Raw genomic sequence first — 26,668 nt, 5'->3', positions numbered from 1 at the left:
ATGGTTTGATATCTGGGAAAAGTTTGGTGATGTGACATTCGTGAATGGTTCAGTAACATGAATGCTTGAAACCAGATCCTATTTTTTAAAAGAAACTGATCTTTTTCTTTCAAATTTGTATGCATTTTAGACTGATTAACTCTGAACCAACACAAGAATCAGCACAGAAGCAGAGCAGGCGACACGAGGCAGAGCTTTGTGCATAAGAAACATATTTGGCATCGTAACAGTTTGTTTGTTCATTACTATTCTTATTGTAGTGCAACATTTTATGGAGATTATGCATAATTCCAAAGGGTAAACACGCTCACCCACACTCCCACTCAGTTTGAACCACTGTAAGCAAATCTGAGCCTTCACCATTTCTCTCTGTGATTAGGTTGTAGATAAAATGAGTTTGCACATTGGCTTTTGTCATATAAATAAATATGAAAAGAAGCTTTTGAAGGGCTCTTTGAAACGAACTGATCCAAAAGATTCAGTTCCCCTAAAAGAGACATAAATCCCATGACTACAAAAATTACATACTATAGCTTTAACCTACCTGTAGCTATAGTTGAAAAAAAATCATAACTCTTTTGTTTCTAAATATTTTTATTTTATTTTTTCAGAGCATTTAGAACTATCCTTCCAACATTAACATGAGGAAATATAGCACCGAGGAACGAACCCTCATTGTACAGTGGTACTTTGAGTCACATGGGGCAATTTCAGAAAGCCAGTAGTGTAAATGTTGACATTTTAATATTGTAAATGCCATTAAAGGAATAAGTTGTTTTCAAAGACAGGGTGCAGTATGTGATCTCCACAGACCTGACTAGTCCCGATATCTTCCTGTGGGGCAATCTTAAAGAAAAGGTGTTTGTGAATAAACTTCAGAAAAAAAATGACTTAAAACATAACATCGAGGATCAAATAAGAGCCATAAGCCCGGAAATGCTTTTAAATGTTATTCAAAGTGTGTTGGATCGGACTATTCACTGCGAAACCGAAAATGGTGGACACTTAAAAAACATTATTTTTAATAATTAGGTCTTTTTTTTACTTCCCCTAGTTTAAGTAGTGATAAGTTCAAGTGTAAGTGAACAATTATAACCATATAATACAGTACTGCCAAAAATCTCAGAAGGTTCAGTTTATCTACTACTAAAATTTGGTGAGAATAACTTCAGAATTATAGGAGCTATTTAGATTTAAAAGTGTCAGTGACTTGAGCCACCCTGTAATAGATAGATTAACACTAAACCTTGCCTAGGTTTAAGTTATAGGCGATGCTATGGTGTCATCTGCACAGCTCTCGCCTTCCTCTGCTCACACGGGCTGCCGGGCTTCTGCTGCTGTGTTGTGGCGCTGAGCTGTAGCCGGGGCTGCACGAGGAGCTCCGCCGCGCGCGCGCTCCTCTGATTGATCCGCGTGCGTTTCCATGGCTACGCCTCGACCCAATGAGAGGCTCGCGCTCGACCGTCGCTGAATGAAAAATAACAGAGGCCATTTTGCGCACACGAAGCTACAGACTCATTCCGCGCTAATTAAAACGGGAAACGGGAGGCTGGTTCCGTCCAGTTGTTGAAAGAAAAGCGCGGATACTGTCTCTGTTCTCCTCACGGACGCGCGGGGAGGAGGATAACTGCCGCAGACGTAAACGTAAACGCGCTCTGACATGGCATGCGGCAAAGCGAAGACAAGAAGAGAAGCGTGTTACTGAGGGAGGGAACCGGACAGGACACGACAGGACAGGACAGGGGGAGGACAACTTAACTGCTTTGCCATCCGACTCCCAGTGACCCCCCTCTCCCTTCCCCGGGCGGTCACAGCAGGCAGCCAGGGAGTCGCCGCCGTTAGCAAGACTAGCTAACCGACACCAACGGGCAACATCCAAGAGCGTCTACAAAACAGGTGTACGGTTTCATCACACGGACACGGCACCAGCAGCTAACAAGCCTGATCTTTCCACATGCTAGTCTCCCATGTCCGAGCTGGGACTTTTATTTATTCATTTATAACCAGTGGAAGCCGTGGTTTACCTGGCCATGCTGCAGAATTAGCGAAATGAAGCTGTTATTGTGAGGTAAGCAACCACACGCGTACTTGGCTTGACCGTGGGAATTTCAAAAGTTTAACACAACCCACTGCAGTTTAGTGTAATTGTTTTGATTTTTCATGGTGTGTTGCAGTGAATCAGCTTTTATTTGGGATGGTGGTGAGCGTTAGTGCATTCCAGTGGAGGGATCCAGGAAAAGATGCGGTCGGCACAGAGCGCAAGACCCAAACCGCAAGCTTTTGAGCTGTAATAAATATGCTGTTTCACGAATGGGAATACAGCCGCCATTATGAAACGTGAGCAGGGAAATGATCATGCACAGTAGACCAGAAAGTAGGCTACTGATTGAGACATAACCTACATTCCAAATACTTGAGATAATCTCTATTGTTACCAGGAGATTTCAGAATGGAGGATATCTGGGTCTGTCATAAACAAATGTGACATGTTATTCCCAGTTAATTTAGTAAGAGTTATGCATAAACCTAGAAGTTATAGTTTATTACAGTATGATTGACTGTAGGAAAAAAAGACAAAGTTTAAATCTGTCAACTGGACAAATGTTAGAGAGTAAGAGTGAAGATGCTTCGCTGCTCATCCAAGCGTCTTCATCAGTTCTGGTCAGATTGGTCTTGGACACTGCCTTATATCTACCTGAAGGGAGGGGCTAATTACACTGAAACTGTAAACAACTGTTGTCTCCAGCTTCAGTCTTAATGACCCTATTCAACCTTTAATGGCCCTCCTATTGTTCTCTCTTTTCTTTTTGTTTGCTTTGGGTCTGAGGATGGAATCATGGGTATGTGAGAGATTATTTCTGATTATTAGTGTAATTGACCTTATTGACCCTGCCCACTTTTGCCGTAAATGCGACTAAACTGTGCTTTCGTGTTAAGCCGCAATCCCATTCATTTCAATGGAAAATTTGGGGTAAATTTTGCCACTAAAATCTTATATAAAGTAGATTGATTTGTGTAAAACGTTTTATGTTCATGTGATCAACAAGTCAACACTGCACTGATTTTCTGGAGGCTTTAAAGCGGCTCTGTAGTCCCTATAGAATTTATTTCCTGTCAAGATCGGCAGCTCCATGCAAAATAATACAACTCGAATGACAATGCCGGCGCCCACGGCAACTTCCGGAATAAGGTGAATCGACTCCACAGCATGTTCGTATAGCGCAGTCACTTGCAGATTGTTGGCGCTGTAATGTGTTTGGTGTCTAGTATTTGTTGAGATCAGGAAAGGCAACTCATCTGTGGTGTTCAGTTCGACTCGACCTGTAAATCAAAATCAAAGAGTGAGGTAATGATCAACCTACAGACCAGCAGCCCCCGATGGTGTGTGTCAGGTCCATTTGAATGTGGCTGAACTGAAACTGAGGGGAGGTGTGTAACATTATCACTACGGGAACCTCATGCCACTCCCACAGAGGGCTACCTGGCTTTTGTACCTGTGTCATGTTACCAGGTGCCTTTGATAAACCCTTCCATGCATTTTTGTGGCTAGGGCATGTTATGGAAATCACCTCTAGGCCTCTCTGAGATTCAGTGTGGAGACTATATAGAAGACTGCGAGAGATATTGCATTGCGTAATTTGTATCGCCAAAAGTATGTTTTTGTATGTTTTACCAAATCAGAAGACTTTTTCAGAAGACTTTTATTGCCATAGTCTGTGAACACAGTTCACAAACTAGGAACTTGATACGGTGAAAAAGTGCAACATAAACACACTGAATAAATACAAATACAAATAAGAGCATGCACAAAGTTAAAAAGATATGCTTAAAAAAATCAAATGAAATACTTAAAGGGAAAAAATATGTACAATAGCAGCATCAGAACAACAGTGCAAAGTGGCTTATTAAAGTGACCGGTGTTATAAAGTGTCCAGTTTAGTGCAGATATTTTAGAGTGTTCATGAGACAAACAGCAGAGGGGAAGAAACTGTTCTTATGGCGAGAGGTTCTGGTCCCAATGGACCGTAGCCTCCTGCCAGAGGGAAGTGGCTCAAATAGTCCATGTCCAGGGTGAGAGGTGTCAGCTGCTATACGGCCTGCTCGCCCCCGAGTCCTGGAGACGTACAGGTCCTGTATAGATGGAAGGCTGCAGCCAATCACCTTCTCAGCAGAGCGCACAATGCGCTGCAGTCTCTGTCTGTCCCTGGCAGTGGCCCCAGCGAACCACACAGTGATGGAGGAGGTGAGGATGGACTCAATGATGGCCGTGTAAAACTGCACCATCATCTGGACTGGCAGCTTGCGTTTCCTCAGCTGCCGCAGGTGGAACATCCTCTGCTGGGCTTTCTTGATGAGGGAGCTGATGGTCGGCTCCCACTTGAGATCCTGGGTGATGCAGGTGCCCAGGAAGCGGAAAGAGTCCACAGTGGTGATGGGGGAGTCCGTCAGGGTGAGGGGAGGCAGGGGGGCTGTGACTTTCCTGAAGTCCACGATCATCTCCACTGTCTTCTGGGCGTTGAGCTCCAGGTTGTTGCTGCTGCACCAGGACACCAGCCGGTCCACCTCCCTCCTGTAGGCAGACTCATCGCTGTCCGAGATGAGTCCGATGAGGGTGGTGTCATCCGCAAACTTAACCAGTTTGACGGAGTCGTGGCTGGAGGTGCAGCAGTTGGTGTACAGGGAGAAGAGCAGGGGAGAAAGTACACAGCCCTGTGGAGATCCTGTGCTGATAGTCCGAGTGTCCGAGACATTCTTCCCCAGCCGCACGCGCTGTCTCCTGTCCGTCAGGAAGTCAGTGATCCACCTGCAGGTGGAGTCAGGCACGTTGAGCTGAGCGAGCTTGTCCTGGAGCAGAGCAGGGAGGATGGTGTTGAATGCAGAGCTGAAGTCCACAAACAGGATCCTGGCGTAGGTTCCCGGGGAGTCCAGATGCTGGAGGATGAAGTGAAGGGCCAGGTTAATGGCGTCGTCCACAGACCGATTGGCTCTGTAGGCAAACTGCAGAGGGTCCAGGAGGGGGGAGGTGAAGGACTTGAGGTGGTGCAGGACCAGGCGCTCAAATGACTTCATGACTACAGACGTCAGCGCCACAGGTCTGTAGTCATTAAGTCCAGTGATCCTGGGCTTCTTGGGGATGGGGACAATGGTGGACAGCTTGAAGCAGGCTGGGACGTGACATGACTCCAGGGAGGTGTTAAAAATGTCCGTGAAGACAGGAGCCAGTTCCTCAGCACAGTGTCTAAGGGTGGAAGGAGAGACACCGTCTGGGCCCGCGGCCTTACGGGGATTCTGCTTCCTGAAAAGCTTAGTCACGTCCTGCTCCACAACTGTGAGGGCAGTGGGGGAGGAGGGGGGGTCCGAGGTGGGTTTGGAGGTAATGTCCATGATGGTGGGGGAGGAGGGGGAGGGGTGTGAAACTTCAAACCTCGCATAAAAGCCGTTTAACTTTTCTGCTAGTTGTTTGTTGTCCACGGCGGGAGGGGCTTTGGGCCTGTAGTTGGTGATTTGCCTAAGCCCTCTCCAGACAGAAGCAGAGTCGTTGGTGGAGAATTGCTGCTCCAGACGTGTATTGTATTTCGCTTTAGCCTTTTCCACCTCTTTGCTAAACGCATACTTGCAACGCCTGTAGCCTTCACGATCTCCTGCCCTGAAAGCCATCTCCTTTTCCCTCCTCAAATGTCTCAGTCTGGGTGTGAACCAGGGTTTGTCGTTGTTAAAAGTCACCCTGGTGCATGATGGAACGATGCTGTCCTCACAGAACTGAATGTATGACGTCACAGTATCTGTGTACTCATCCAAACTGTCTGTGGCAGCCTTGAACACATCCCAGTCTGTAGTGTCCAAACACGTGCGAAGCTCCTCCACAGCCTCACTGGTCCACTTCTTAGAAGTCCTCACAGCAGGTTTGGAGAGTTTCAGCCGTTGTTTGTAAGCAGGGATGAGGTGAACCATGACGTGATCAGAGTATCCTAGAGCAGCGCGGGGCACGGCTCTGTAGGCTCCACTGACCGTTGTGTAACAGTGATCCAGCGTCTTCTGCTCTCTCGTCGGGCAATTAATAAACTGTTTATATTTGGGTAGTTCCTGGCTCAGATTTCCCTTATTAAAATCCCCCAGGATGATCAGTAAAGAGTCCGGGAAGGTTCGCTCCACATCCAGAATCTGCTCCGCGAGCACGCGCTGGGCCTCGTGCGTGTCCGCGCACGGAGGGATGTAAACAGCGGCCAGAATGAATGAAGTGAACTCACGTGGAGAATAGAAAGGCCTACAGTTAATGAAAAGATATTCCACGGCGGGAGAGCAGTGTTGGGAGATCACAGTCACATCCGTACACCAGGCGTTGTTGATGAAGAAACAGACACCTCCACCTTTCGTCTTTCCCCCGGAGAGTCCCCGTTGTCTGTCCGCGCGGAGGAGTTGGAATCCCTCCAGTTGAAGCGCACAGTCCGGGATACGCTCATTGAGCCATGTCTCCGTGAAGCATAAGACGCAAGAGGAAGAGAAGTCTTTGTTTCTCCTCATCAGCAGCGCCAGTTCGTCCGTCTTGTTGCTGAGTGAGCGAACGTTAGACAGGAAAATTCCAGGTAGGGGCGTGCGAGCGCCGCGTCTCCGGAGGCGCACCAAGGCCCCTGCCCGCTTTCCTCGTCTTCGGCGTCTCACTCATTTTGTGGAAGCGCTACAATTTTGTTGCTTGTTCAAAGGAAGGACATATATTTGACATATTCACTGTTTTGATGATGGGTGTATTTCAGATTAACTTTGCACTGGTAGTGAAAATCGGTAAGTCATTAAGGGGCCAAAAGTTTTTTTGATATTACTGAACCATATCAAATCAAAGGTGCATTGTATCAAGGTAGATATCTACCTATGTGCATCAGGGTATGTATCGAGTGGCAACTTCTTAATGATACCCAGCCCTAGTTGGGAGTGAGATGAAATATGTTTGACCTAGTGAAGGAAACCAACCATTCTGTGATAACTGCCACAGAGATAAACTAATAAATATTTGCAATATATCAAAAGGATATCTAGTTTATGTGAATGGGATATAGTGGAAACTGACTAAGGTTAGGCCCCAGTGCAACATATAAAAAGTACAAACATGGTACTAACAAACCCTGCTAGATGTTATGTGCTAAAAAAGTTAAACAATGGTTACATGGGATTTCTTTTACAGAGAAAAGAAGCAATGTGGAAGTATGCAACAGTTGGTCCCACAGAGCACTGACTCAGGTCCTGGATTACAGAGGAATTTGTTTTTGTTTAGAGTGTTCTCTATTTTAGTAAAGAATTGCAATTTTAATTAAATTTGTCTGCACATAAATCCCTAGTTTCTTCTCCTGCAAATCAGAAAAAACACACTAACCACCAACAGCTTGGTGCACTGTGCTCTTGTTTTGCTCACTGTTTTGTCTTGACATTATTATTAAGAGGTTTTTAAAGGTGCCTAATGCTTTAAGTGGACAGAAAGAAGTGCTGGTGTGTCACTTAAAGGTCCTATATGAAATAAAACACCCTTGAGAGCTTTAAGTCAAGTTATAATGTTGTTACCTCCTCAAAAACATACCCGGAGTTGTCTTTTGTTTGATTCACACATGTTTACCCGTTTATCATTAGTCTGTCTACATCTCCATAGCTCAAAATGCTCTGTTCCACCTTGTGATATTACGTAGAGGTAGTTTTCAAGTTAACTGTTAACTATTACCCTTTACATTTTAGCTCAGTAAAAATTAGCAATTCCAAGGCTGAAATTATCCAAATGATTCTAGTGAAAATGTATGGAGTTTAAAACACAGTGGAGCACTTCTCATATTACCACATGACATCACAAGGTGGAACAGAGTGTTTTCAGTTTGAGAGAAAAACTCAGTCCAAATATACAGGTTTTGTGTGTTAAACGTGTGAATGAAACAAAAAAACTCCAGGTATGTTTGTGATGTTTGTGTGTGAACATAGATCAGAGAATAGCCAGTGTTGATGTAATGTGCTACTTCTTGTTTACAGTTTAGCTCTATAGTCGATTGCGAGCAGCCAAAGGGACTAAAACACGTCTTTCATTTTGTCCTCCTTCCTTTTGTTCCTTGGCCCTGTTTTGATTCTGATCTGTTCTCTTTTAGACTGATGTAATGGCAGAGTGTGGTGTCAAAGACCTGCCTGTGCCTGAGACTCTCATAATAGAAGCCACTTACAGAGCAGTTTCATCTCTCTGCTTTATCAGCTGCTGAATATTTGAGTGGCCACACTGTCTGCTGGCATTTCCTACGAGTACATCTGACATTTTATCTGCAACAAAAAACTAAAGTATTTGGAGAATGAAATTGTTGAAATCGTTCAGAAGAAAATATGCAAACTCCACACAGACACAGGGAGAACATGCAAGCTCCACGCTGACACAGGGAGAACATGCAAGCTCCAAGCACACACAGAGAGAACGTGTAAACTCCACACAGCCACAGGGAAAATATACAAACTCTGCACAGGTAGAACCCGCAAAGTCTACACAGAGACAGGGAGAAGACACACACTCTACACAGACACAGCAGAACATGCAAACTCAACACATACACAGGGAGAACCTGCAATCTCCACACAGGCGCAGGCAGGGAGAACACTCAAACTACACAGAGACAAAGGAAGAACACTTAAACTCTGCACAGACAAAGGAAGAACATGCAAACTCCACCCAGCCACAGGAAGAACATGCAAACTCCACACAGACACAGGTACACGTAAACCTGGACAGACACAGGAAAGAATATGCAAACTCCACCCAGACACAGAGAACATACAAACTCAGCACAGACACAGGAAGAACATGCAAAGTCAGCGCAGACACAGAGAGAACACGCAAACTCCATACAGCTATAAGAAGAACACTTATGTGTTATCTGCACAGACACAGTAGGAACATGCAAACTTCACACAGTGGAAGAACATGCAAATTTTCATACAGACACAGGGAGAACACGCAAACTCCACACATCAGAGGGCAGGAATCGAACCTGAACCCTTCTTGCTGTGAGGTGTGAGTGCTAGCCACAGCTGTTATAAAAGTTATAAAATTTGACATTAGCTCCTCACTAAAATCTATCGTCTTGTTTTTTTCCTAGTTTGTTATAAATTCTTTTGTTTTGACGTAGGCATCAGCTCGGAGTGGTTTCAGATAAAACCCTTTGACTTAATTATGTAATGTGCATCACTCTTTTGCTTTTTATATCTTTGACACTTGCATTACTGGGAACAGGGCTATCCAGGGCCTGATAATGAATAAGGTGTTGAACTGTCTGGGTGAGAGCGTGTCGATGCCAGTGCGGCCCACAGTTGTTCAGAGGTCAGAGCGCTGCTGTGTTTTCAACTGAAGTGAGTGTTGCTGTAAAAATAGTTTGTGTTCCTACTTAAATGAGCCGATTCCCGAGCCAACAGTGTGTCATGTAGTTTACAAATATTTCAAGTGTTGGGATTACTGTGAAAAGGATAGTGGAGGTTGTTATTCATTTATTTTTTGAAGTTGTACTACATAAAAGTGAGCCAAGAATAATATATTAAGATATTTAATTTGCTGACACAGTATCAGTATCACAAGAGCTGTTTTTATTTATTATTGCATTATTATAAAGTTTTGTTTTTTTTGTAAAATTCACAAAATTGCATTGTGGCAGCACTACAGTTTTTGTTACTTTTGTTTGTTTAGAGACATGTTGGTTACAAGTATTGCAGCTGACTTATTCACTGTTTTGATTATAGGTGTATTTCATTAAGATAATTTGCACATATTGTTTTAACAGTACTGTAGTGACCTATTGTAGGATACTATGTGCCATATCTCCATATCTAGATAGTTGTGATAATCTATAAACTATATCGACTTACCGTTCAACACATGAAAGCTGGAGCAATATATTTTGGTTCTCAATATTTATCATGTGTGTATTTTGTTGCAATGGTGTGGAGTTTTCAAGCTAAGATTTGAGCTGTAGAGGGATGAAAAACTAACTTAAATGATTGTTGGTTCATTGTGTCACGTATTTGTTGGAATTCCTGACCCTTTTTAATGATTCTGTTTGTTCAAAAATGGTTTACTGGAATTGTCCGACTTTATTTTTTATTATGTCAGTGGTTTCAATATTATCGTTTATTGTAGTATTTCTCTGTAGCGATTTATCAGGCTTCCAAATGTGTTGTGTCATGACAGGCCTAGCCATATCTCATTATTGTATCATGAGCCATTTATAGCGTTGTCAAATCATTAGAGACTCTGCGATTCCCAGCCTAATATCAACCCCGCAAGTTCTAATGAAGAGGATTAACCAGTCATAAAAAGACATGGTCGTCCCTGTGTCAAAACAAACAGTGGCTTAAGTATGAAGAAATGTTTAAACCCGGATAAATAAATAAGAATCACACAAAGAGTCAATCAGTAGGTGACCACTAAACATGGTTCATCAGAGGTCAGAGAAGTTCTACAGTTTGCTCTGAATAATACCAGGAGGATGTCTGTAGGCCTGAAACAATTCTGCAAATTTAAAAATAATCATAATCATAGTTTCCATTCATCTATTTTCTTTCGTGTATCTATGGTCTGGTCGTGGGGGCAGCAGTCTAAGCAGGGACTCCCAGACCTCCCACACCCCAGACACTCCCTCCTCCGGTGGGACCCCAAGGTGTTCCCAGGCCAGCCGATATAGTCCCTACAGTGTGTTCTGGGGTCTTCCCCTGGGTTTAGTCATATTTTGATAATCATAATCATTATCTGGATTGTACAAACTATAAAACACATACAAAAAGAGTGGCATTATTAAATCAAAATGACTAAGAATGTTTCGATTTTTTGGATTTTCATAAAGAATACACTTTATTTGTAAATATTCTGTATTTAGGTGCCTTCACTCACCATATTTCAACATTTATTTGGTTGAAAGGTTTCAAGACACACTCACTCTTAGTTCGCTTTTATTTGGTTAAAAATACATTTAAAAATTCTCCTAGATTAGCAAATGTTTTTTATGATCTTATATATAATTTATTTATAGAAACAAATTTCATTGATATGATATTTTGGAGAAGGTTGTTTGGCAGTGTATATCCTCTTGATGTATCCATGCTATAAATTAGTGGCCAAATTAGATGAAGCTATTAACCTCTTTCTGCTATATAAACTTTTATGTTAGACTTTGAAATAATCAGATACATTTCAATCAGATAGTGATGGTTAATACTTAATATGCACGTTACATTGTTTCAGCTATATTTCATTGCAAAGTTTCAACAATTTAAGATAGTGATGTCAAAAGTATCGAAAATCAGATTCTAATTGATTCATTTGAGCAGGTATCGATATTAAAAAAGTCACCTTCATGGGACAGGAATGAACCTTTCGTGAATAGCTTTATCTTGAGCTGTATCAGAAGAAAGTATAAGACCACATAGATTAATATACGCCCATGGACCACTGTGGAACCGACCTGGACGACTGAGGGATTACACAGATATAAGGCCACATGGTAATATAAAAGAAAGTACTATGATGTAATGAGTATCAAGTCTGTTCCGTAGTATCGAAATCGAGTTTGAAATTTTAGCGTTGTGGCAACACTAGTTTAACATGTTTATATCTTGTGTTTGAATGATCAGAAGGCGACTCTGGAGGACTTTGACCCTTTGGTTGTAAGAGTCCCATGATACTTGGTAGATTGAGGAGCAAGGATGCCTGATTAGCACTTGTCAGTTGTCAGCTTTTCGCCATAGCTCATTCATCCTGAACACGTGACTGAAGACTGTAGAGCCAGCTGCCTTTGCATTTGTGTCTGCTGACATCCCACATCATCGCCACAACTGAACACTTAAAACACAATGTCTAAAGCTCGGATCTTTAGGCATGTTGTTTTAAGAGTGCGGCGTATTACTGTAACTGTGTACTCCTGCCACGATACTTACTACATCGACTTATCATTCCATAGATGAAAGCTGGAACAGTGTTTGGGATTAAAGTTTATCGTCTGTACAATTTCTTTGCATCTCGAGGGAGATTTTTCTTTTATGTACGGCAACAGTTCAGCTCAGTTGGAGTGTTTGTCCACTGATCTGAAGGTTGGCAGTTCAAATCCTGCTCTGATCACATCATTGGTTGAGCGGTCAGATCCACTGACCCACAGGTTGGCAGTGTGACTCCAGATGAATGCTTAATTCTCTGGTTGTGTCCTTGGGCAAGACACTTATCCCAGTAGTGCAAAGAAAGTGTACATGATAAATCTTCACCTCCAAAAAATATTGTTCCAGCGTTCATATACTGAACTGTAAGCTGACATAATGATTATCATGACAGGCCTAACTATATAAACTGAAAAGCCTTTGTCTCTGGTTCATGGCAAATGTTCTACTATAAGATGTGTTTCATACTTGTCTGTTAAGAGCTATAAAATGTTTTGTAAAGAGTCTTAGTTTTTATGTAAATTAGGAGGAACTGAGTGAACTCTGTGTGAACCCTGCCCGTGAATGGGATGCAGCTTCAAATGTGGGACAGATATGGCATCAACAGAGGCAGTCACTTGGACGCTTGTCTAATGAACGTCACACAAATACATCTAAACATGAGAATCATGAGAATGTCAGTGTAGTCCTCTGTCTTACTGTGCATTTTGCTTTTGCATTTGATGACATTTGTTTTTTTTCTTTTTGTTGCTTATAAATGTGGTGTATTTTACTTCAACATAAGTTCTCCACATATTTTCTTACACTCAAAGACACTTCATGATATCACAAGGTGATATCACAAAGAGGTAGTTTTCAAGTGAGCTGTTAACTCGAAAACTACCTTTTGTTCAGGAGCGATTGGCAATTCCAGGGCTGAAATCATCCAAATAATACTAGTGAAGGTGTAGACATCCTGTATTACCTGTATTTTATTTTTATTTGTTTTCAGTTTGAGAGAAGAACCTAAATGTGCAGGGTTTGTGTGTTAAACATGTGAAAACACAACTCCAGTATGTTTGTGATGAGGAAACTATATTAGAACAGAGATCAGAAAATAGAGTAATATGGGCCCACTATAATTAATCATCTAATTTTGGAAATAGAAGGTGCCCGTCTGTCTCAAAAGTAGATACTACTTTGAGCAGGCAACAACATTAAAAATACTTACATAGTATATTTAAACTATGAAAAGATCACATACTAAAATTAAGAATATGAAACTATATAGTTCTGAAAAGTGCACTCTTCAGTATAAGAGTGCTTTCATTATCATATAATATGTACTATGGAAATTAGTATTGCATTTTGAGCGTTTTCCTTAAAATTGAAATTGTGTTTGAAATATGAGCAACAAAACAACACCAATAATATTGAAGGTTCTACATTGCACAAAATTGACTCTTGTGAGCTTTAAGCCATGTTATAATGCTGTTACCTCCTCAAAAACATACCTGTAGTTGTGTTTTGTTTCATTCACACATGTCTAGGTAACCCTTTATTATCTGTCCACATCTCCAAACCTCAAAATGCTCTGTTCCATCTTGTGATGTCATGAAGCGGTAGTGTTCAAGTTGACAGCTACATTTTACCTTTAGCTCAGTAGAGATTGGCAATTCCAGGACTGAAATTAGTGAGATGATTATAGTGAAGGTGTATGGAGTTCAAAAACACAGTGGAGCACTTCCTGTATTACCACATGACATCACAAGGTGGAACAGAGTGTTTTCCTTTTGAGAACTGAACTCTGCCTAAATATAGGGTTTGTGTGAATCAAACATGTGTGAATGAAACAAAACACAACTCTAGGTATGTTTGTGATGAGAGATCACAAGATCTGAAAATAGCGAAATATGGGCTCTTTAAATTATAATTTGGATCGCTATATGTTTGGATTAAATACCTGCCAATAGCTTTACGCATATGTATTTACCTTTAAGAACATAGGTGTCCAAATAGCTTTCTGCACAGTAGCTGCCTGCTCGGTTTTGGGTGTCCAGGTTCTAAATATGAGATGCTAATAGCAGTAGTTACATCATCATTCTGGGAATAGCAGGGAGTCTGAGGTCTAGAGGTGCCTCTGGCTGACCTCCCTGCTGTGTATATTGAGCTTGCGTGTGTACGTGTGTGGTCATGTCCAAATATACATTCCCATATGGATTACACAGCAGTAACATTATTAATGACACAAGTGAGTGGGCTTGTCTGTATATATTGCATGTATGACCTGCGTATAGATGGGCGGTAATAAAAAGAGATGGGCTTGTGTCTTTTATGTGTGTGTCTCCTGTGTGCAGAGGGTCATCAAAGTGTCAGCAGGAGAGGGACAACAATTTGACTCCGGTGATCCGAACTCAGCTCACAGTAAAAGCTGCTTCCTGTGTGTTCTTTTTCGCAAGCCTGTCACGATCACTATATCGACTCAACCTTCAGTAGATTAAAGTTTATATGGAACAATATTTGATTTGGGGTATATATTTATTGTGTGTACAGCTTCTTTGCACTATTGGGAATTTGTTTGTTATGTTTTGGCTGTATCATAAGATTTAAGCTGTAAAAGTTTAAATTAGTAAGTAGAATAACTCATTACAGATGAAAACTAAAGTACTGTAGCTTTTTGCTGTTTTTAGAATAGTTTTTGTGGTTTAAATCTGCTCTCGGGTTTTTGTGTCAGTGGCATAATTTTGTTTAAATATTATCGTTCATTGTCTATATTTACTTTAGTGATATATCAATTGACATATATATATGTGTGTGTGTGTGTGTGTATATATATATGTATGCATAATCAACTATAATTGTTCAATAAAAATACATTTATTTTTGGGGATCAATATTTATCGTGGGTACTTTTTGGGGGTCAGTATTTATTTTGGTACTTTTTCTTTGCACTTGTGGAAACATTGTTATTTTTCTGCACTATGATCAAATTTGAGCTGTTCAAGGTTGAATTATGAACTTTTATGACTCATTATATAATGATAATAAAACATTCATTTTATTTATTGCAGTTTGTATTTTTTTTTTTTTTTTAACAATTTTGTGCATTTAGAATGTTTTTTGGGGGATAATTTTGCTTCAGGCTTTGATTTGAATATTATAATTTGACTATATATTTACTTCAACAATATGTCACACTTCAAAATGCGTTATCATGACAGACCTAAGGAAAAAGTGCCTGACTGATGTATCAGTCTATCTCTGTCCAAAATGAAACAGTTAGCATGCAAATGTAGGCAAATAAATTATGGCATTCTTCAGTCAGTTTGAATTGTCCCCCCCCCCCCCAAACGTTTTGGGAGTTGGATGTTATTCACAACTATAATGAGGAGAAAGTAGCTCAGTTCACTCAGTTCACAGACTGGAAGGACCGATACCTGCTCTCGACATAAAAATCACTGGTTGAGTGGTCAGATCCACTGACCCACAGGTTGGCAGTGCAAATCCAGCTCCCACAGATTAATGCTGTCGTTGTGTCCTTCGGCAAGACACTTACCTCACCACACGTCCAGAGTCTGCATACATACATATACATACGGCTTTAAGTGTCTTGAAGGTGGAAAAGTGCTATATAAAAATGTGACCATTTACCATAAGGACTTGCCTGTTAATTAACTTGTTGATGTGTACACATATATATGCTAATACTTATACTGCATGTGAGTTTTACACTGGTCATTTTTGGACAGGTACTGTCATAATCCTAAATACTCTTAAGTACCCTGAGTCTTGTCATAGTTTACAAATATATAGTAAGTGATTAACCGTCTGCCAGAATCTCTGTAATACAACGCAAAGGCATCTTTGGCAATCTTTCAAGAATGACTCATGATATTTTTAGATTTTTGACGTTATTTTGATGAGAAAATATGACGTATGGTCCCTTTAAATGTTCTTGAGGATATATTGAGGGGTTGCGTGTTAGGCTGTGTGCATGTACTGTGTGGTATGCATGCATGCAAACATGTGCGGTAAAATAGAGATAGTCAGCCCTGTCACTTAGCCCCCACCCATTACACTGGGGGGTAACTTTCCAGACTCATACACAAGCATGCCTGCGTCTGAAAATAGCTGTATCTGATCACTGCTTCACCCAAACAGGGAACTGTCTTTCCCTGTCACTCCCTCTATCCGACACTCTAACTTTCTCCCCATTCTGTTGTCTCTGTGCTGCCCAGGCGCTGGACAGGGCTCAGCTCTGAAGACTAAAGCCCAAACAGGAGGCGAGGCACATCCGACACACACAACAAAGCAGCCCCAAGCCACAATAAGAGAAGAGGGAGTGGAATAGCACCTGGGGACGCAGCTCACCTGCACCTGACGTCTGGAGAAATATACTCTTTTTGGATTTTATGAAGGTAAGGATGTTTACATTTTTACACAGGTTTGTTTTGTGTCCTTGAAATATTACCTTTTGGGTTACCTAAAAATTAAGCCTCTTTTGTCTGAAAACTATTTAATTTACTATTTTTGAGTGAAGGGAAGGAGTAAGGACATATTTAGTACAATCTAAAAACTGAACTGTTTTCAAACCCACAATTTATAGGTCTGATTTTTTCTGTCCTGTGTGACAGCAGACATGGGAAATGGTGTCACATAAAACGCTGCTTAAACCACAGACTACTTGGAATAGCCCAGGAGAAACAGTCATTACACTGTAGTAAAGGTTCATGCTCAGCTGCTCTGAAGTGACATTTTGTTAGAAGAAAACATTGACAAACAGTGTTGGCCATAATCCTTCCCCAGTTGCTCCTTTGGCACTGTTGTATCTCCTGTTACACCCTCGTTCATGTTCTCCTCTTTCCCTCTCAACAAAAGACATGCACCAATTCGTACATTAGGCTGCTCTCAAAGGTGCTGTGGAATGTCACCTTGACCCCTTGGGTACACAGAGAGAGCAGAGCTGGGAACCTTCACACTGGAACGCACTTTTACCTGGATCTACACTGCTCTACTTTTAAATAGATAGTTAGATATATTTATTTACAGATGTGTGGCCCAGAGTAAAAGAACAGACAAACAATAATTTTTTTTAATTTATTTATCACCTTTTCGAAAGTTAGACAAAGTTATTTATGCAATGTACTGAGGAACTAAACTTTTGCTTGTTAACAACAAATGTTGCTATATTACAGCGACTGTCACTCTAGAAAAATGTGTCCTCCGTGTTTTAACGTCCTTCAGTCATCTTTAGTGTGAGGTGCTGCAGTACAGCGGGCTCATATTCTGATCTCCAGACAGATTTGGTTTTGACTTAATGAAGTTGCTTACAGCTGTCAACTGCTACTTGCTATATACATTTTTCGCAATCAAACCAAATTGAGAGGTTATCCTCCATCTCTGCACTCTGTCCTCCGCTGCACAGTGGCTTCTGGCTAATGGCTGTAAAAATAGCAGTTCTGCTAATCAAGCTGTGCTTATCTTAACACTTAGCAAACTACTACCGGGGGAATCCAGACTATGTATGGGGAATGTCAAGTTAGCACAGCTGATAGCATTTCTGTGTTATCACGAGCCTTACCTCAAATCATTCATCGGTTTAACTGAAGTTAAAATAGCTGTGTTGATATAGAATTTCTGTTGATGCCTTGTTATATTATAGTCTGAAGTGAGCTCACAGAACAAAATATTCTTTTTGCTTTGTTCAATTCATTGTCCAAAGATTTAACAAATACCCATATTTATTAACAAAAGCCTGAACACTTGGCACAAATGTTGTCTTGCACTGGCAAAAACATAATTTTAAATAACATAAAAAATGTTCAGTGGAGGGCCATGTATTTTTTTTTCCAAACTTACCCTTAGGTTTATTTGACTACTGTGTGTCTGTTTTGACCTCTATCATTTCTATAACAGTTGTGTTGACCTGTATGAAGTTGACATTAACACGTTTTACTCCTTGTGTTCTGAGCGTGACATAGACAGACGATGGGACACAGGCAGAGTGTGCAACAGATGGTTCAATCTAAAAAACTCCTGCATCATTAGTTGAATCTTTGGAGCTGAGTTTTCAAGGACATTAGATCTGGCAATTCATGGATTTCAGTTTATTTATTTGAAAAACCTTTCTACATCAAAAAGCTATTCATATGTTATTTTTATGATTAAAACTATTATCTGTAAAATATGTACATACTGGTATAAAACAGATGTTCCAGTCATGGTTGTTTTGTACTTTGGATATGTTTTTAAGTTTGTTCAGTGTGTCATTATTAAGATTTGTCTGTCTTTAAAATACATAATAAATAAATAAATAATAATCATCATCATCATAGTAATAAATGTGTGCTCAAATTTGACAAAAAGAGACACAAATAATTTGACTAGAATAATAGCCTCCAAATAGAGTCTCCAAAGCCAGTGTCACATTGTGTTTCGTCTCCGGTGCCGCTCTCAGGGCTGTGGGCCTGTGTTGCATAATTGTATTAGTGCTTTCAGGCTGATGGCTTTGCTTGTTAGTGGGACAGTGATGCAATCTGTAGAACACACGGGTCTCTGTTATTGCTCATTTTAGCCGAAGAGCATTGACCTGGGCGCTCCATTCAGGATGCTAGAAGGGGGTCTGCTAATGACTGGCAGGGCTGAACAAAAAGCCTGAGAACAGAGACTTTGTTGCAAGTGTCAGCAGTGTGACAGTAATGCGCTGTCGTTATGTTGGCGTGACTGGTATACAAGCTTACTTATGAACTGAGCTCCACATGACAAGCAGAAACATCGTGGATAGTCTGGTTGATTTTTCGTTAGTTCGGATGCAGTAGCAAAAAACGTTAAAGCTAGTACTGACACTGACAACCTCCCTTGAGGACATTTGGTTCATCTTAGGCCTGTACCGATCAGATACTGGTATCTGGATACTGAAAAATGAGCTGGATCGGATATCGACTTCCAAATATCACTGATGCAATTAGACTATTTACAGGGTTGTAGTTGGCGCAGAAAGACTCATCATGTTTGAACTTTTATTTTATATTCAAGTTTATTTATATAGCACATGTAAAACAACTTCAGTTGCCCAAAATGCTTCACATAAAAGTCAACGCTAGCATGAGCGACGCCTGATTTGTTTGTGATTAATGTTCATATCCTCATTTACTAACAAAATGGTGAAATAAAAACCCCAGGATCACGTAGAGCAGGTTAATGCGAGCGTTTTAAGACCAAAATGACAAGGCTCACTGCAGCTGTTACAGAGAGACGGATGAAAATTTTTCAATGTAAAGTGAATTGGAGCCAGTTGATGGAGCCGGAAGCGTGTCCATGATCACTTTCTATTTAGAATGTGATGACTAGCACGCAGCGTTAGCTATGTCCTTTTATGTATACAATCTATGGTTTGACCTTGGCTCTTACTAAAACAGGCATATCGTTGAGAACCATCTTAAAAAGTACTCCCCTTTAATGGTCAGCTATCATGAAGCATCTCCCTAAATACTGTTAATTAGCAGTCTGTGGATTTCCAAGACCCTCTCTTGTTTTGACTCTCATTATTTAACCACAGAAATGCACCACAAAAACGTCTTGGCTTTAGGTCAACAAATCGAGGAGTGAAGCAGACAGAAATGTGACCTTTTTTGGAATGGTCAACTCTCCCTCTTGGCAACAAGGTCTCAGCTCACATTTTTCTGACCACGGAGTAGTGCTGTCACGATACTAAAAGTTCACACTCGATTTCGATACTAAGGTATAGAGTCGAGACACGGTGCTTAATATTGATTCAGATACCACAACGATATAAAACACTCTTTATTTAGACTGTAGAATGTGATTTTCAACATTTTCTATTATTTTTATATATATTCCTATGTTTTATATATATTCCTATGTGGCCTTATATCTGTGTAATCCGTCAGTGGTCCAGGGGCGTACCTGGTCTTATACTTAGAGAGACAGCTCAAGATCATTCTTCAGCTATTCAGGAAAGGTTCATTTCTACCCTGTGAAAGTGACTTTTTATTAATGATACCTGCTCAAATGAGTATCAAAATGAGTTTTGATACTAATTTTAAGTGATTTTCGATTCTTTTGTTGACCCTACCGTGGAGGGACCTTTTGTATTTCCTTTTTTTCTATTCTGTCTTTGTTAAAGCACACATTTCTTTGACGGGATATTTCTACAAAGCAGCCAAACAGAGAATTGTAGAATGACTTTTGTGTGGGTCTTAAATAGGTTTTGCTAAGGAGCTTAATCTGTTAACATCCTGTGGCCACGTCTTATTCTGAGTGAGCAGTGAAAGGTCATGACCTCTGGGGCCATAGTCAGCTTATCTCCACTACTCACTCTCCACACGCACGCACATGCTAATATATGCTAACTCTGTGAAAGCTTTTGTGGGTAATATTATAGAGAATCTAGTAGTTTTGTCACAATACTAAAATTTCAAATTTGATTTTGATACTAAAGAACAGACTCGATGCTTAAAACAGATTTTGATACCCAAATCATAATTTTAAAAGGTCTATTATAATTTTCTACACACAATAATACTATTTGTTTACTATACCCATACACTGTGTAAAGACGTGGGCTAAGTGAGTGTGTGCGTTTGACTCCAGTCAACTCAAACTCATCGAGGCCAGCAGTTATAGGGGCAAATTTGGAGCGGAGTTCCACATTTGCAGGTGCTTAGCCATGCTGTCAATCAAACCTGTTGCCAATGCTAGTGGGAGCGACCTCAGCGAAAGAAGGTGCCTGATTTGTCTATTATTAACATTCATATCTTGAGTCACAGACAAAATTGTGAAATAAAAATACCAGGATCATGTAGAGCGGATTAATATGAACATTTTAAGACCAAAATGATGAGCCTGACAGCAGCAGTTACAGAGAGAAGGGTGACAGTATTTTAGCGTAAAGTGAATTAGGGCCAGAGTCGAGGGAGCCGGAAGAGTGCCCATGATCACTTCCTATTTGGAATGTGGCGGCTAGCAGGGTAGCTATATCCATTTATATATACAGTCTATGTAAATACTGTACCATGTGGTCTCAAACTTTATCCATTTTTTTTTTCTTCAGTTCAATACATTGCAGTATATTGTAAACTTGCTTACTGATGTTGAATGTATCGTCTGTTTTCCAAATAAACTACTGTGTACTTGATGGTAGTCACCTTATGCATGCACGTACACTACCAGTTAAGCGTTTGAATACACCTTCTTGTTCATATTTTTTCTTTATGTTTACGACTCACTACGCTACGATACATACAGAAGACATCAAATAAATGGTGCAAGATATATGGAATTATGTAGCAAAGAAAAAAAGTGAAATAACTAACTAAATATTTTTCAAATCATTTCCAAATTCCTGAAAGTATTCACCCTTTGCTTTGTCGTCAGCGCTGCAAACCCTTGGCCTTCTCTCAATAATTTTATGATCAAGGCAAGGCAAATCAAGGTCAAGGAATGCCAAGTGTCCAGAGCAGTGATCAAAGCGATGGGGGGGCTATTTTTAAAAATCTAAAATCTGAAACAAGTATGTGCACATTCATAGTTTGCATGCCTTCAGCAATAATCATCAAAATAAAGAAAAAAACATAGATGAAAACGTATGCCCAAACTTTTGACTGGTAGTGTATGTGTTGTATATTAATTCAAGTAGCCCAAGATCTGTAAGGAGCGGTGGATGACTCTGAAGGAGAAGTTTACCATCATTGTCCATTGTCTATGCTTCTATTGAGTATTAAAGCAGGCCAGATAACAAGGACTAAGCTACATGCCTTTTCAGCACAGTTTGTAAATTCTCCAGTGCCTTATAAGGGGGTATATAATAGGGTTGTTAAAAGTATCGAAAATCAGATACCAATCAATATTGAATCTAGTATCAAAACTAGATAGTCATTTGAGCAGATATCGATACTGAAAAAGTCACATTCACAGGACAAAAATGAAACTTCCCTGAATAGCTTTAGAATGATCTTGAGCTCTATCAGAACAAGTATAAGACACATATATGCCCATGGACCACTGTGTAACCTTTTTTAATTATTATCAGAATCAATATTGAGTATCAAGTCTATTCCTTAATGTCAAAATAAAGAAATGTTAGTATCGTGTCAACACTACTATCTAAGTCGTCATCTTAATGCTGTAGTGACTGCAGTGTCTTATGTTTCCCAGCTTCCCAAGTTCAGAGGGCATTAGTTCACTAATATAATGTGAATGTGTCCCTGTGGATCACTCAGCACACTAATGAGACTGGATGAGCCCATGGGGTTGGACATGACTGCTTTGAGGGCCTCATAACTTTGACTAGTACATCTCCACTCCCAAAGCTAATAAACTCACTGAGTATATACACACTACTCACCGCCGTGCCATAGCGATGCCAAAATTATACTTGGTGTATAAACCACACCAGGGTTGGAAAAGGAAGAGTAGCTAAAATCCCAAACATAATGGTCAAAACAAGTAGGTCAACTTATAAAAGTCTCCAATTGGATGCTGTTGATGTAGATGGAAATTATGAAAAGCCTAAGTCATCCTGGTTTAAAAATTTTAAATGACACTTATCCATTCTCCCATAGGGGCAGCTAGCGTAGGCATGTTTCCAGTAATCAGAGGAGGGTAGAGTAGAGTGTTTTTTGTGTATCGTCTATTGGCCTTACATCTCCAGCATAGGCCGATGTTTTGTTTTTGTCTATCTACTTCCTAAAAAACACACACAAACCTGTATTTGAACGTTTTAATATGAAGATATAGCAGCAGAAAATGCGACTACACAGCTCTCTTGTAGTTTTGTGGTGAAAAAGTTTCTAGTAAATTTAAATGACATAATTTGGGGATCTAAATTAGCTCAATATATGGACCTAGAAATATCGGCAGAGCTTATTGGTCATGGGTTACTCTGGATTCTATACAATAAAAAAAAAAAAGTCACTTGATCTCTAATAGAGTAGCCAAAAACTGAAGTACTCAAGTCAGAGTAACGTTGCTTCAAAATAATATTACTCAATAGAAGTACAAAGTATTGGAAAGAGTTACCAATACTGTTACTTAAATAAAATATTACTATTATTATAAGTAGAAGTGAAAGTACGCAGCTAGAAAAGTACTCTGAAAAGTACAATTTCTTAATAAAGTCGCTCAAGGAAGTGAGTAAATGTAAATGAGTACTACCCACCTCTGCCATTTACGATCACATTTTAGCACTTTACTTATTTCTTTCTATGTATGTAATAAAATACCATTAGTAAATTTTTAGTGCCTTCAGAGCCTCAAGAATACCAGTCAGCACGTGGAGGAGTCGACCCCGGGTGGTTTTCTCGCCCTGTGTCCAGCCATAACATTACACCAGGGCCACAGCTGCAGAGTCGCCTCCGATCTGTACCCCCGAAATCCGATCCTGTTTATAATCTGACCATCATTCGGACGCCGACAGCCCTCGACGCCAGCTCTATGATTTACCCCGCTGCTGCCTGTGTGTTTCCCAGATAGATTTACGAGGACAGGACGTATGCAGCCGAGGATTAGGTCTACAGGGATCTGGGTTTCAGCTAACAACACTTTCTCCTCACCAACAATAACTAGGGAAGATTATGACCAGGCATAACTTTAACTCTTTGGTATTCCCTGCGGTTTGCCCACCATATTTCCGGATTTTAAGATTATAGGGTGTGCTGGTTTGACAAACTAGATATTATCATCAAGATAAGTTGTGAAAATGCCCCAAACTTTATTGATTATGGAAGAAATAAATAGGCCTATCATGATAACAAGTTTTGAAGTGTGATATATTGCTGAAGTAAATATAGATGATATACTGAAACTTATTTATGCCACTGACCCAATAACCCAAGAGCAGATTTAAACCACAAAAACTATTCCAAATATGCAATAAATGAACAGCAGAATGAAACACTTAGTACTTAGTTTGTATCAGTAATCAGAGTCATAGAAGTTATTTATTCAACCTTTTACAGCTCAAATCTTATCAAATTGCAAAAAAATAACCAAAAAATTCTAAGTAGTACAAAGAAAAAGTACACACTATAAAAATTGACCCCCAAAAAATATTGTTCCATTTTGCATATACTGAACGATAATTCGATAATTATCATGACAGGCCCAGAAATAAATAATTGTCTTGTCAGGCTCCTGTCTGACTTGTCCGTATGTCTTGTCATTGTCCCTGAGCATTTATAAACTGACACTTGTATTTTCAGCAGAACTCTTTTTTTTTTTTTTTTTTGATTGGCCTGTCACGATAATCACTATATCAACTTATCGATATTGTTATTATTTATGAAAGCTGGAACCATTTATTTTGGGGATCAATATTTGTCGTGTGCAAAATTTCTTTGCAAAACTGAGGATACTTGGGATATCTGTGTTTTAATACAATAACAGTTGAGCTGTAAAATAAGTGACTTCTATGGCTAATTATGATTCATTCTTCCAGGGGTGTAGCACCAAATTCTGGGCCCTAGGTAGAAATCATCTTGATGAGCCCTCAGTACATGTTGTTTAATGAAAAATGCACGTTGCAGACTTTGTAAAGGGCTGCACTGGGCCCTGGGTAAACAGTACCATTTACCCCTCCTGTCCAGTGCCCCTGCATTGTGCTATTTATTTGTTGCAGTTCGTGCCTTTTAATGATACTGTCTATTTAAATAGGTTTCCTAAGATTATCTTGCATTATTGTTATTCAGTCATTTGGATAAAGGAGCTTCAGTGTTATCGTTTATCACAGTATATCTCTGTAGAATATATCTCTGAAATAATAATACCCTGATCATGCAGAGAAATGACAAGGCTCACTGCAGCAGTTACAGAGAGAGGGGCGACAGTTTTTCAATGTGAAGTGAATTGGAGCCAGAGTTGATGGAGCCGGAAGTGCGCCCGTGATCACTTCCTGTTTAGAATGCAGCAGCTAGCAGGTTAGCTATGTCCATTTATATATATGGTCTGTGCTCTGTAGCATTATATTGTGCTTCAATCTTTGTTGTCATGACAGGCCTATTAGTGGAGCAATTGCAGGTTTTTAAGCATTTTTTAAGTGATGGTAGTAATAGTTATACAAATGGAACAGTGTCTTGGAGAACAAGGTTTTAGATATAGTTTGAGTTAAACCCTCCTCTTCAGTATAGAAAAAATACAACTGCAACTGGAATGACATGCTGAAGATGAGTCCTAGAGGTGCACTGTGTAACTTTTCTGCTGGAGGTTCTGCCACATGCTAGTCTCCATGGATATGTTGTTTTGCTTGGATTGCCAGATCCGTGGAGAGGCGACCCCACTCACAGTAAAAACATATATAATTGAAAAGAAAATGCAAAATAAGTTAGTTGAATGCTACTGTGGAACATTCCAGGCACAGCAACGTATCTATGAATACTGAAGGTGGCAAACCCCTCACCACTAAAGTTACAAAGTGCATCTTTAACTGGTAAAACAAGAAAAGGAACAGATGACTTATTTTGAACATGAGGCATTACACCTGTTTTAGTCCCTGATAGTGAATGTAGTCTCTAAAATAACATGTAGGTGAGGAGAGCAGTGTTAACAGAGTAAGTAGTTTACATCCCTGGTGATCCTGTCTGCTGCTGTTGTCCCAGCTCTCATGTCCTATCTGTCACATGGATTTAGGCTCTTGATGACACCCAGCGCATTCGGCCGCACAAACATGTGGCTCTGTATAGCATCTTTGGCTTTGAAGTCATTCCCATTTATATCAATCACTGAGTACTTTACTCAAACTGTTCTGAGAAGTGATCTTTGAATAGAAATAGATAAGTACGTTTTTAACATTATTGTGTAAAGACAGAACTATTCCTTTTATCTACCATTATCCAGATTAGGGCCCATATTACAACATTTTGGATCTATGTTATAATGTTGTTTCCTCATCAAAAACATACCTGGAGGGTTTTTTTATTATTTATTTATTTATTTGATTGAGACAATGCATGTTAATGAACAAATATGATTCAACATGAACGTAAACACACTGGATTATAGCCAAAGACATCCGCTGTCCCAAGGGCTGGAGTCATGGGAGGGTCAACATAAAAACTGCACACTACACACAGTGCACTCTTCCCATAGTTGCACTTCCCACTCATTGGACATTCCACACTCATTGCACACTACACACATTGCACATTGCACACATTGCACAGTTCCCATTATTGCACATTACATTTTACATTACTTTTGTTTCATTCACACATGTTTAACAGACAAACCCTGCATATTTAGGCTTAGGCTAAGTTCTTCTCTCAAACAGAAAACACTGTTCCAATTTATAGTACCATGTTAACATTTTATCAAAGAAGAGAGATTATTTAAGTAATAATTTACCTTGTATAGCAAAAGAAAATTAAATTCTGTCAACTGGTCAAAGGTTTTCTTCAAAATAAATGCTAAATATAGTAAATAAAAACAACACTTTTGCCCAGTTGACAGAATTCAATTTTTTTTAGCTGCGGGCGTTACCTGTTTGACTGACAGATTACGTAGATAATTAACGTGGTCTTCATGCTGATATTTTTCTGCAGTCTTCAAGCCATAGAAAGTAGTTTTAGAAGTGAAATATACAAACAAGTTATATGCTTTGATTTGGCCAGAGTTTACTGTCTTTGAAACAGTATACAGTGTTAATACTTACTAGGCATGCAACTATCATATATTTTGATAATCGATCCATCTGATTAATCCTTTCACAGTTACCTTTCTTTGGCTAAAATAGCATCTTTTTTCTCTT

At 40.0% G+C, this 26,668-nt stretch overlaps 1 protein-coding gene across 1 annotated transcript in view; it reads left to right on the top strand.

The window, feature by feature from the left end:
• Positions 1-1,594: 1,594 nt before the first annotated feature.
• The window catches only part of sorbs2a (sorbin and SH3 domain containing 2a), a 63,858-nt gene continuing 38,784 nt past the window's right edge, over positions 1,595-26,668 (top strand). The window contains exons 1-2 of the mRNA XM_055224467.1: positions 1,595-2,068; positions 16,146-16,325. The gene's annotated coding sequence lies outside the window, so the exon portion shown is untranslated. The remainder of the gene's footprint in view (positions 2,069-16,145; positions 16,326-26,668) is intronic.

Source organism: Periophthalmus magnuspinnatus, chromosome 1 (assembly GCF_009829125.3).
Source record: "Periophthalmus magnuspinnatus isolate fPerMag1 chromosome 1, fPerMag1.2.pri, whole genome shotgun sequence".
NCBI classification, from domain to species: domain Eukaryota; kingdom Metazoa; phylum Chordata; class Actinopteri; order Gobiiformes; family Gobiidae; genus Periophthalmus; species Periophthalmus magnuspinnatus.
Note: the sequence above shows the minus strand (reverse complement) of the source record. Positions and strands in the feature narration are given on the sequence as shown.